This window comes from Narcine bancroftii, chromosome 2, assembly GCF_036971445.1.
Source record: "Narcine bancroftii isolate sNarBan1 chromosome 2, sNarBan1.hap1, whole genome shotgun sequence".
Lineage (NCBI taxonomy): Eukaryota > Metazoa > Chordata > Chondrichthyes > Torpediniformes > Narcinidae > Narcine > Narcine bancroftii.
In genome coordinates, this window is record NC_091470.1 from 73253410 (window position 1) to 73264285 (window position 10876).

At 36.5% G+C, this 10876-nt stretch overlaps 1 long non-coding RNA gene across 1 annotated transcript in view; it reads left to right on the forward strand.

Annotated features, from left to right (window-relative positions):
* Positions 1 to 10876, forward strand: part of LOC138753741 (uncharacterized) — a 30959-nt gene that overhangs the window by 5674 nt on the left and 14409 nt on the right. The gene's annotated exons all lie outside the window — the stretch shown is intronic.

Sequence of the window (10876 nt, forward strand, 5' to 3'; positions counted from 1 at the left end):
TTAAAAAAAAACAAAAGGGAGCATGTCTTTTAAATATTGTGCATTTCACTTTTTCCTTACGTTTGCTATTTCTCATTAAGAGTTAAGAGCTGGAGGCCAGAGGTTGCAGTTACCAATAAAGTTTATATACGGGTCCCAACTTGGTTCATATTGTGTGTAATTGCCTCTTAAGTTATAAGTGATTTTCTCTAATGCAATACATTTGTTCATTTCTGTGAGCCACTGCTGTATTTTCAGGGGTGTTTCCATTTTTCAAGTTATCATTATGCATTTTTTAGCTACTGCTAATGCAATCTTGATAAATCATTTTTGGAATCTGTTTAAATTTTATTTTAACTCTTTGTCTTTATATTGCTTAACTGAAAAATTTCTGGGTCTTTTGGTATCTTGTTTTTTGTAATTTGATCTAGTATTGAATTTAAATCCTCCAAAAATGGTTTCACTTTTGTACATCCAAATTGAATGTACCATTGTACCAATTTCTTGTTTACAGCGAAAGCATTTATCAGATACTGTCGGGTTCCATTCTTTTAATTTTTGAGGTCTAGAGTATAGTCTGTGAAGCCAATTATATTGAATAATTCAATACCAGGCATTTATTGTATTTGTCATGGAGCCTGCACATAATTCCTTCCAAGTTTCATTATTTATTTGTATGTTTAAATCATTTTCCCAATGGAGTTTGGATCCATTTATTGCCTCATCTTTTCCTTTGTCTTCTAATTTAATATATATATTTGTAATAAAGTTTTTAATTATCATTGTGTCTGTGATTATATATTCAAAGCTACCACCCTCCGGCAACATTTAGATAATTTTCCAGATTTTCTTTTAAGTTTGTTTTTAATTGATAATATGAAAATATTGCACCATGCGATATTCCATATTTATCTTTTAGCTGTTCAAATGTCAATAGGTTATTGCCCAGAAAATATTTTTTTTTTATTCTTGTTATTCCTTTTCTTGACCATTCCTTAAAATATGTTATTCATTGTAAAAGGTATTAATTGGTTTTGTTGTAACAACATATTTGGTATTTGATAGTTTATTAACTTTTGCTTTAAATGTATCCTATTCCATATTTTTAATATATGGTGTAGTATTGGAAGACTGTTATGTTGCACTAACTTCTCATTCCACTTGTACAGTACAGGTTCTGAAACACTTTCCCCTAGTTTATATAGTTCCATCCTAAGCCAGGCTGGCTTTTCTCTTACCTTATTAAAAATCCAACAAGAATCTTAATTGGGCAGCCCTCTAGTAGTTTTTAAAATTTGGCAACTGCAATCCCCCTTGTTGATATGTCCCAATCAGCTTTTCCAAGGCTATTCTTGGTTGCTTACCTTTCCATAGAAATTTTCTTATCAATTTATGAAAAAAAATTTCCTGTTATGGGAATAGGTAGCATTTGAAATAAAAATTCAACAATGAAAATATTAATTTTGATAGTTTACTCTCCCCTATTAGAGTTATTGGCATGTCTTTCCATTTCTCCAAATCTTGTATTTTTTTCATTAACAGCTGGTAGTTTAATTTAAACAAATTATTTAAATTATTATTTATTCTGATGCCTGCACCTGCCATTTAAAAGGAGATTTTTTTTTTAAACAGTGTATAGTTTGCTATATTCATTGGCATTACTTTACGTTTATCAGTTTTTTACTTTATACCCTGAGATCGCCCTATATTCATTCAATTTGGTATGTAACCTCTTTATTGATTCTTCGGGATGGGTTAAATATACTATAATGTCATCCTCTTTAATCTTTATTCCTTTTATTATTCTATCTGTTCTCATCATTTCTGCCAATAGTTCTATTGTGAAGGCAAAAAGGGAAAGTGATAATTGGCATCCCGGTCTTGTTGACATACTCAATTTGAAATAATCTGAAATATTAGCACTCTTGCCTTAGGATTATTATATGGAGCTTTGGACCAATTAATACATATTTTTCTGGTGTTTTAAATATCTGAAGTTCTTTAAAGAGAAAGCTCCATTCTAGCTTATCAAAGGCCTTCTCTGCATCTAGGGCTACTGCCACTGTTGATACTTTATTTTCTTGTGCCATATGTATCAGATTGATGCACTTACATACATTATCTGCTGCCCTTCTATTTTTAATAAATCCTGATTGATCGGATTTCACCAACCGCGTTAAACAATTCATTAATCTATTTGCTAGTAATTTTGCTATTAATTTATAATCAGTATTTAATAAGGAAATTGGTCTGTATGAAGATGGTGACAATGGGTCTTTTCCTGATTTTGGAATTACAGTAATTATTGCCATCTTACAAGATTCAGGTAAATATTGAGTTTATTCCACCTGTTTTATTACTTCTAAAAGAAGGTGGAATTAACAAGTTTTAAAAAGTTTTGTAAAATTCCATAGGGAATCCATCCTCACCCAGTTCTTTATTATTTGGTAGATTGATTCATTAATGTGTTGTATACTTCCATATCCCCATCAGGGGATTAGCTAATTTACCTTGTTCTTCTGTATCTAACAAGGGGTAATTCGATATTTGTCAAAAATTTATCTGTTTCCTTATTCTTCTCTAGGACCTTTGATTGGTATAATTGCTTATTAAAAAATCCTGAAATTTTCATTAATTTCATGTGGTTTATATGAAATCTGATTATTTCCTTTCCTTGTTGCTATAAGGTTACTTGTTCTGGTTACTTGCTCTGTCTTCAACTACCAAGCCAAGATTTTGTGAGTTTTCTCACCTAATTCATAGTATTTTTGTTTTGTCTTTATTATGTTTTTTTCCACCTGGTATGCTTGTAACGTATCATATTTTAATTTCTTCTCCAAATTTACTATATCTTTTTCTAATTTTTTCTATTTCTTGATTATGTTTTTTTTAATTTTAGTTGTATAACTTATTTCCCTCTAATAAAGGCTTTCATTGCATCCCATAAAATAAATTTATCTGTTACAAAATTTGTATTTGTGTCAAAATATATTTTAATTTGTTGTTCTATAAATTGCCAAAAATCTTGTCTTTTTAGCAAGATGGGATTGTCTCCATCTATATCCTTTATTAGCCATAAGGGTGAGTGATCTGATAACAATTTTGCTTTATACTCAACATCTTGGATTCTCCCTTTTATTTGGGCAGAAAGTAAAAACGTATCAATCCTGGAGTAAGTCTTATATCTGTTAGAATATTATGAGTAATCCCTGTGTTTTGGGTGCTGTTTTCTCCATATGTCTATTATCTTCACCTTGCATGGAACTTACTGTAAATTTAGCTGCTTTACTCTTTTTTTGTATTTTTCCCAGTTTTATCCAATAACATATCCAAGCTAAAATTAAAATCTCCACCCAATAAGATATGTCTTTGTGTATCTGCTAATTGTAAAAAAAATCCTGCATAAATTTCTATTGTCCTCATTAGGTGCATATGCATTGAATAAATTCCAGGACTCTGAGTAGATCTGGCATACTATCATAACATTCCTCCCAGCTGGGTCTTTAACTACTTTTTATATTTTAATAGGCAAATTTTTATTAATTAAGATAGCCACCCCTTCACCTTTGAGTTGTGAGATGATGCTACCACATGATCCACCCAATCTCTCTTCAATTTACGATACTCTTCTTCTGTTTCCTGTACAAACCTTTTACTCTTGATTTTATTATATTATATTATATTCCATTATTAATAGTCATCAAGTTCAACGTATTCATTCCATTAGCCTGTGTTTTATTTTACATACCATCCTCTCAGACCCTCCAACTCCCTTTCTTCCACCACATTTTGACACAAACAACCTGAAAATGTTAAAAAACAAAAAAAAATAAGAAACTGTAAAAAACATAGAGAAATCTCCCCCCCCCCCCACTATTGAGTTGCCCTTGCTGACCTGTGGGACAAAACAAACACAACACCCTTAACATTATGGCTGTGGTATAAACCTTAATTATCAACTGATTTTGTAGCAGACCGTCCCTCCCCAGACCCAGCCCTCCCCCAGAGAATTTATAACTTATTTTCTAAACACTTAAAAAAAGTTCTCACGTAAACCAACCGGTTAACCTCCAAACATATTTACATATATATTGTCTTTAACAGTCTCTCAATTCTGTTAATCACTCTTTTCCTTGTTGAATATTTGTTAGTTGTTCAACAAAGTCTCGAGCTTTTCTTGGGTCATCAAACAGTCTGTTTTGTCCGCCCGGGATGAATATTTTTAACACTGCTGGGTGTCACAAGACAAAATTATAACCTTTTCTCCATAATGTTTCTTTAAAAGTTCAAAACTTTTATGTGGGTAGAAAAGTATCTCATTCCCATTATGTTCCAATGGACCTTTAATTTCTTTTGTTCTTCTGGCTGCCAGCCCTAATATTTTTTCCCTTGTCCAATACCTTAATAACTTGACCAGGATGGAACGTGGTCTTCGTTGCGCCTGTGTATTTGGTGCCAAAGTTCTGTGACCTCTTTCAATATCTATTTCTTCCTGGTGTCCTTCCATCTCCAGAACTTGTGGAATCCATTGTCCGTAGCTTCCACACCTTCTTTCAGGCCCACTATTTTAATATTATTACGCCTACTAAAATTTTCAAGAATGTTAATTTTCTGGGCCAATAAATCTTGTGTCTTTGTGACCTTTTTTCTGTTTTTTTCATTTAAGATAGTCATTTCCACACCTTTCACTCTCTCTTCTACTTCTTCACATTGCTTTTTCACATCCCTTATTATATTTTCCATATGTTGAATTTTAATATCTGCTTCCAGCACAGATCTTCTATTAACTCTGATTTCTGACATTAATGTTTCCACCATCACTCTCATCTGATTCTCAAAGTACTTTATGTCTATTGTTTGTTTTTGGCTTTTACCTTTAATTTTCTTCTGTATCTTCTTTGTCACTTCCAAGTCTTCTATCTCATGCTCTGTATCTTCACTTGCTATAGAGTCAGTTTTACCTGCTTTGCTTGTCGTTGGGGGCTTACAGGAGATTTCTGCTGATGACCGCTCTTCATTGTCTTGACTGGAATGCCTTCTGCGCATGCCCGACTCCTCATGCATGTGCATTAGCATTTCTTTTTCAGACACCCATCGCTGGACCCCGCCCTACACCCTTTCGCCCTGATGCTGCTCACCTGCTGGCTTCGCAGCACAGGCTACGTTCCCCAGGAGAGCACCTGGTTCTGGTATGCAAGTAAGACCTTCTTTATTTTCTGGCAATTTCTTCGCTTCTTTGTGATTTTCCTTCTTCAGAGCTATTTTCTTTCAATGTTTATGTACTATTTCCTGTTTTTTTTTGTTGCAACTTTGGTTTTTTTTTCCCACTTAAATTTTTCTCTGGGGAGCGTTGGTTTCACCTGACCAGTTGCTACTCCATCACGTGACCACCCTTAGATTGCCAATGTGATTCAATTTTGGCATGTAGTGCCCAGAATAAGTCTCACCAACAAAAATATTGACTATGTCAAAATATTGAATATTTTACAGGTATTCATAAATAAAACCCATTAAAACGTAAAAACCTGAAACAATTATATAAAGAAATTAACAAATACTTCAGGCTGTTTGAAGCCAATGTAGGGAAGCCATCCAAATTGACAAAAAATAGCGTTCAAAGGAAATAGCATTATAGAGGTACCCCAATAAGAATTAAAGTTGACAGAGGGATATATGTATATAGAACTCAAAACTAAAGTCGTATCGCAACATGGGAAACATAGCAAAAAATGTTGTGGTGCAGATTCACCAAGACAACTTGTATGAACAAGTCAAAATATGAAAAATTGAGGCACTCAAGTTTCTACATGCTTTCAGTGATAGGGGACCCTCGGTAGCATTTTCACATAAATATTTACAGGTGTGTAATGTATTTTAGGGAGTCAATATCCAGATTTAAGGTTAGATAAATGTGGGTGGGTGGGTGGGTCAGTGAGGATGAGAACAGTGGAAAAACATTAAGGCTGATTAAACCTCACTATAAATTGACTGACTTTAGACATTCTAAAATTTGTGTGAGAAGGCAAAAACCTCAACTATACTCATTACTCCATTTGACCCAACAAGTCTATTCTGGCTTTGAGCAATACCAGCAATCCCATTTCCCCCACATAATTGCACACTTATATCCATCAATTCCACCCCAAATCTCCTGCCTCTTATCCTCTCTTGGGGGTCATGTAGCCAATTAACCCAATTAATCAGTGCATCTTTGGGTTATGGAAGGAAACTAGAGTTCCTGGAGAAAACAAGGAGTAAGTGGGAAAATGAGCAATCTTCAGTTTTCACTTGCAGTCAGGATTAAGCCTGGGTTGCTGGAGCTGGGGAGGATGAGCAGTGAAACCTCTTGTAAATAAACAGTTCTACTCTGAATCTAGACCAGTGGGTCTCAACTTTTTTCTTTCCACTCACATACCCACTTTAAGTAATCCCTATGTCATGGGTGCTCTGTGATTAGTAAGGGATTGTTTAAGGTGGTATTTGAGTGGGAAAGGAAGGTTGAGAATCACTGCTGTAGATCCAATTGTTACTGAAATATTTTGCTTGAAAAAAATTGTCATTGGCCCATTTCCTTTGGAGTTATGAAACGGTGCACATAACGAGTCCATTAGGTACAATTCAAACAGTGGTTTTCAAATGTATTATTTCCACTCTTCAATCTGAGGCGCCTGCAAGCTCACACCAAGACACAAGAGAAACTTGTCCGTGAACTACTCTTTGCAGATGATGCCGCTTTAGTTGCCCATTCAGAGCCAGCACTTCAGCGCTTGACGTCCTGCTTTGCGGAAACTGCCAAAATGTTTGGCCTGGAAGTCAGCCTGAAGAAAACTGAGGTCCTCCATCAGCCAGCTCCCCACCATGACTACCAGCCCCCCCACATCTCCATCGGGCACACAAAACTCAAAACGGTCAACCAGTTTACCTATCTCGGCTGCACCATTTCATCAGATGCAAGGATCGACAATGAGATAGACAACAGACTCGCCAAGGCAAATAGCGCCTTTGGAAGACTACACAAAAGAGTCTGGAAAAACAACCAACTGAAAAACCTCACAAAGATAAGCGTATACAGAGCCGTTGTCATACCCACACTCCTGTTCGGCTCCGAATCATGGGTCCTCTACCGGCACCACCTACGGCTCCTAGAACGCTTCCACCAGCGTTGTCTCCGCTCCATCCTCAACATCCATTGGAGCGCTTACACCCCTAACGTCGAGGTACTCGAGATGGCAGAGGTCGACAGCATCGAGTCCACGCTGCTGAAGATCCAGCTGCGCTGGATGGGTCACATCTCCAGAATGGAGGACCATCGCCTTCCCAAGATCATATTATATGGCGAGCTCTCCACTGGCCACCGTGACAGAGGTGCACCAAAGAAAAGGTACAAGGACTGCCTAAAGAAATCTCTTGGTGCCTGCCACATTGACCACCGCCAGTGGGCTGATAACGCCTCAAACCGTGCATCTTGGCGCCTCACAGTTTGGCGGGCAGCAGCCTCCTTTGAAGAAGACCGCAGAGCCCACCTCACTGACAAAAGGCAAAGGAGGAAAAACCCAACACCCAACCCCAACCAACCAATTTTCCCTTGCAACTGCTGCAATCGTGTCTGCCTGTCCCGCATCGGACTTGTCAACCACAAACGAGCCTGCAGCTGACGTGGACTTTTTACCCCCTCCATAAATCTTCGTCCGCGAAGCAAAGCCAAAGATTTCCACTCACATCCCATCTTAAGCAATCCCTTACTAATCACAGAGCACCTATGGCATAAGGATTACTTAAGGTAGGATGTGAGTGGAAAGAAAATGTTTGAAAACCGTTGATCTTGACAAAATATCAATCCATTAACTCAAGATTAATCATATCTTTCTTGTCAGTAACCTTTCAAAGTGCTATAAAACTACATTTGTAAATTAAGATGGGGACACAATAGGAATATTAGATAAAACACCGAGAACTGTCCAATGAATATTGAAACATGATCTTAAAACCCTTTCAAAGTGTCAGGTATGATTTAAGTTTCATTATTGACAAAGCAGAGCTTTCTGTGTTGAAGTGGCCTCAATTCTTCAGATCACAAATAATTCAGACCCAACTGCAATGTGGGAACTGCTCATTTTATATTGAGAAAAAAAAAATCACACACACACAGACAAAAATGGTTTGATATCAACATTGGCAGACAAGTCAGTTCTGTAATTTAAAGAAAAAATCAGAATTGTGAAATTTCCACCTGATTAGCAATTTTTTTTCCTCCTCCCTAAAGAAACCTATTTCAAATAGTTTCTATCAAGATGTACCAAATTCAAACAATAGTTGTATTGTTGCCTGTCTGAAATGCTGAGACTGAAGATCATTACTCTTGCACAGAAAATAAAATCATTGCATGAAATTGCATAATCATGGGAAAAATTTATTCCAGATTGGTGGATAAAAATTTTGACAATGACTTCAAGGTAGAAATATCCTCTACTCTTTTCCCCATGACACATACACACCGTCTTGAAACTTACCTAGTTCTGAAACTCATCAGATTTACTGTAAAATGTGGAACATAATAAAAACATGAACAAAGAGTCCAGAAAACTACTAGATCAGCATTGAAGTTCTGAGCCTGTCAGATTAACAGTTTTACCAAAAATCCAATGTTATTCACAATAAATTAGTAACATTATGTGTAAAAATATGGTAATTATTTTTTGTCTTCATTTTTCTGTCCCCATAGTTATTATTAGCAGTGGATTCCTTAACTTGGCCAGCAGCCCTCATAGGGTGGGGTTTGATTCGTAGTTTATTAATGTATGTTTTCTTTCCCTTTTTTCCATTTAATAAGATTGTTCATTGTTATTGAATACTTTTAAATTGATATTCATTTACTTTATTATTACCTACGTATTTTGCTTATGTTAAAACCAATACAAAGATTGAAAAAATTGAATTGAAGCAACGTGAATTTAAGTTGTATCTATTACCAGGTATCTATGTACCAAATAGCTATTTAAATTAGGGCAGCATGGTTAGTGTAGCAGTTAACACACTGTTGCAGCCTTGTCTGTTACGAGTTTATGTTCTTCCCACGTCAGTGTGGGTTTCCTCCCACTGTTCAAAACGTACCGCGGTTATCGGTTAATTGGATGTTTTAGGACGGCACCGGCTTGTGGGTCGAAGGGCCTGTTGCTGTGTTATATGCCTAAGTTTTAGCTAATACTCAGTTGAAAAGAAATGGAAACATTTCATGTAAAATCATGAACTGATTCATGTACACACAGAATTCAGGCAATTACAATTCTTCAGTGGTTTATAGTATTACCACAAAGCTAACAATTGAATAATGGCTCATTATAGCTGCATTAAATTCAAAATGATTTATATCAAAAACTATGATCAGTGCACTTTAGTGGTCATTGGCATAGATGACCAGAAAAGCAAACATTTAACTATTTCTACAATACCTGCGATTGTTAAATAATAATTAGTGAAAAGAAATGAAGAAAGTGACGATTGATTTGCGATGTGAGTATGGACCCAGGATGGCTATTAGAATTGTAAAGGCACCTTAAGCATACATAACTACTCCCTAGTTTTTACATTTCAGATTTATTTATTGTCAGAGTGCAAACATGATATCACATAAAACCGTGAGGTTCTTTTTCCTGTGGGTGAAGCAGAATTACTACTTAATAGTAACTCCAGTAATGAAAAAAAACTGAACACAGTGTACACACATAAACAGAAAGAAACTGCAATCGAGAGAATAAAAACAAATCAATGAAGAGCAAAAAGTAAAAGTCCTTAAATGAGTCCCTGATTTGAGTTTGTTGTTGAGGAGTTTGTTGGTGGAGGGGGAGCGGCTGTTCTTGAACCTGGTGGTGCGAGTCTTGTGGCACCGAGCTCTTTCCTGATGGTAGTAGTGAGATGCGAGAACAGAGCATGTTCTGGGTGGATCCTTAATGATTGTTGTTGCTCTCCAGCAGCAACATTCCCTGTAGATCTTCTCGATGGTGGGGTGGGTTTTGCCTGTGATGTCTTGGACCGTGCCCACCTTTTCCAGGGCTTTCTGTTCAGGGTATTGATGTCCCATACCAGATCGTGATGCAGCCGCTCAGCACACTTTCCACATCTGTAGAAATTTGCCAGGGTTGCTGATGTCAAACCAAACCTCTGCAAACTCCTTAGGAAGTAGAGGCATTGACGTGCTTTCTTCATGATGCCATGAAAGATCTTTAGAGATCGCAACTCCCAACAATGTAAATTTTCTCACCATCTCCTCCTCTGATCCCCCAATGATCACTGGATTGTACATCTCTGGTTTCCCCTTCCTGAAGTTAACAATCAGCTCCTTGGTTTTGTGACACTGAATGCAAGGTGGTTGTTGGTGCACCATTCAGCCAAGTTTTCAGTCCCCCTCCTGTATGCTGATTCATCACCTTTTTTTAGGTATTGTCAGCAAATTTGTAGATGTCATTGTAGTACCAAACCACAAAGTCATAGGTGTCAAGAAGGTGTTAATGCTACAACTTACTTTTAGGCCAATAGATTGTTTCACCGGCATAGAGAACGAGTAGCCTCTAATTTGCACGTTATTGCTTGTGAAGATTACGGCCAATATTTGAGATGCACAAAAAGAACGTGAAGTTCAATTGCACTTTCAGATTTTTTAAATGCTAGCTATTATGTTGGCCTCAAATAAAGCACAACAGTTGAGAGTTAAACAGGAAAGTTGCAAATATTTGAGCTGCACAAAAAGAACGTGAAGTTCAATTGCACTTTCAGATTTTTTAAATGCTAGCTATTATGTTGGCCTCAAATAAAGCACAACAGTTGAGAGTTAAACAGGAAAGTTGCAAATATTTGAGCTGCACAAAAAGAATGTGAAGTTCAATTGCACTTTCAGATTTTT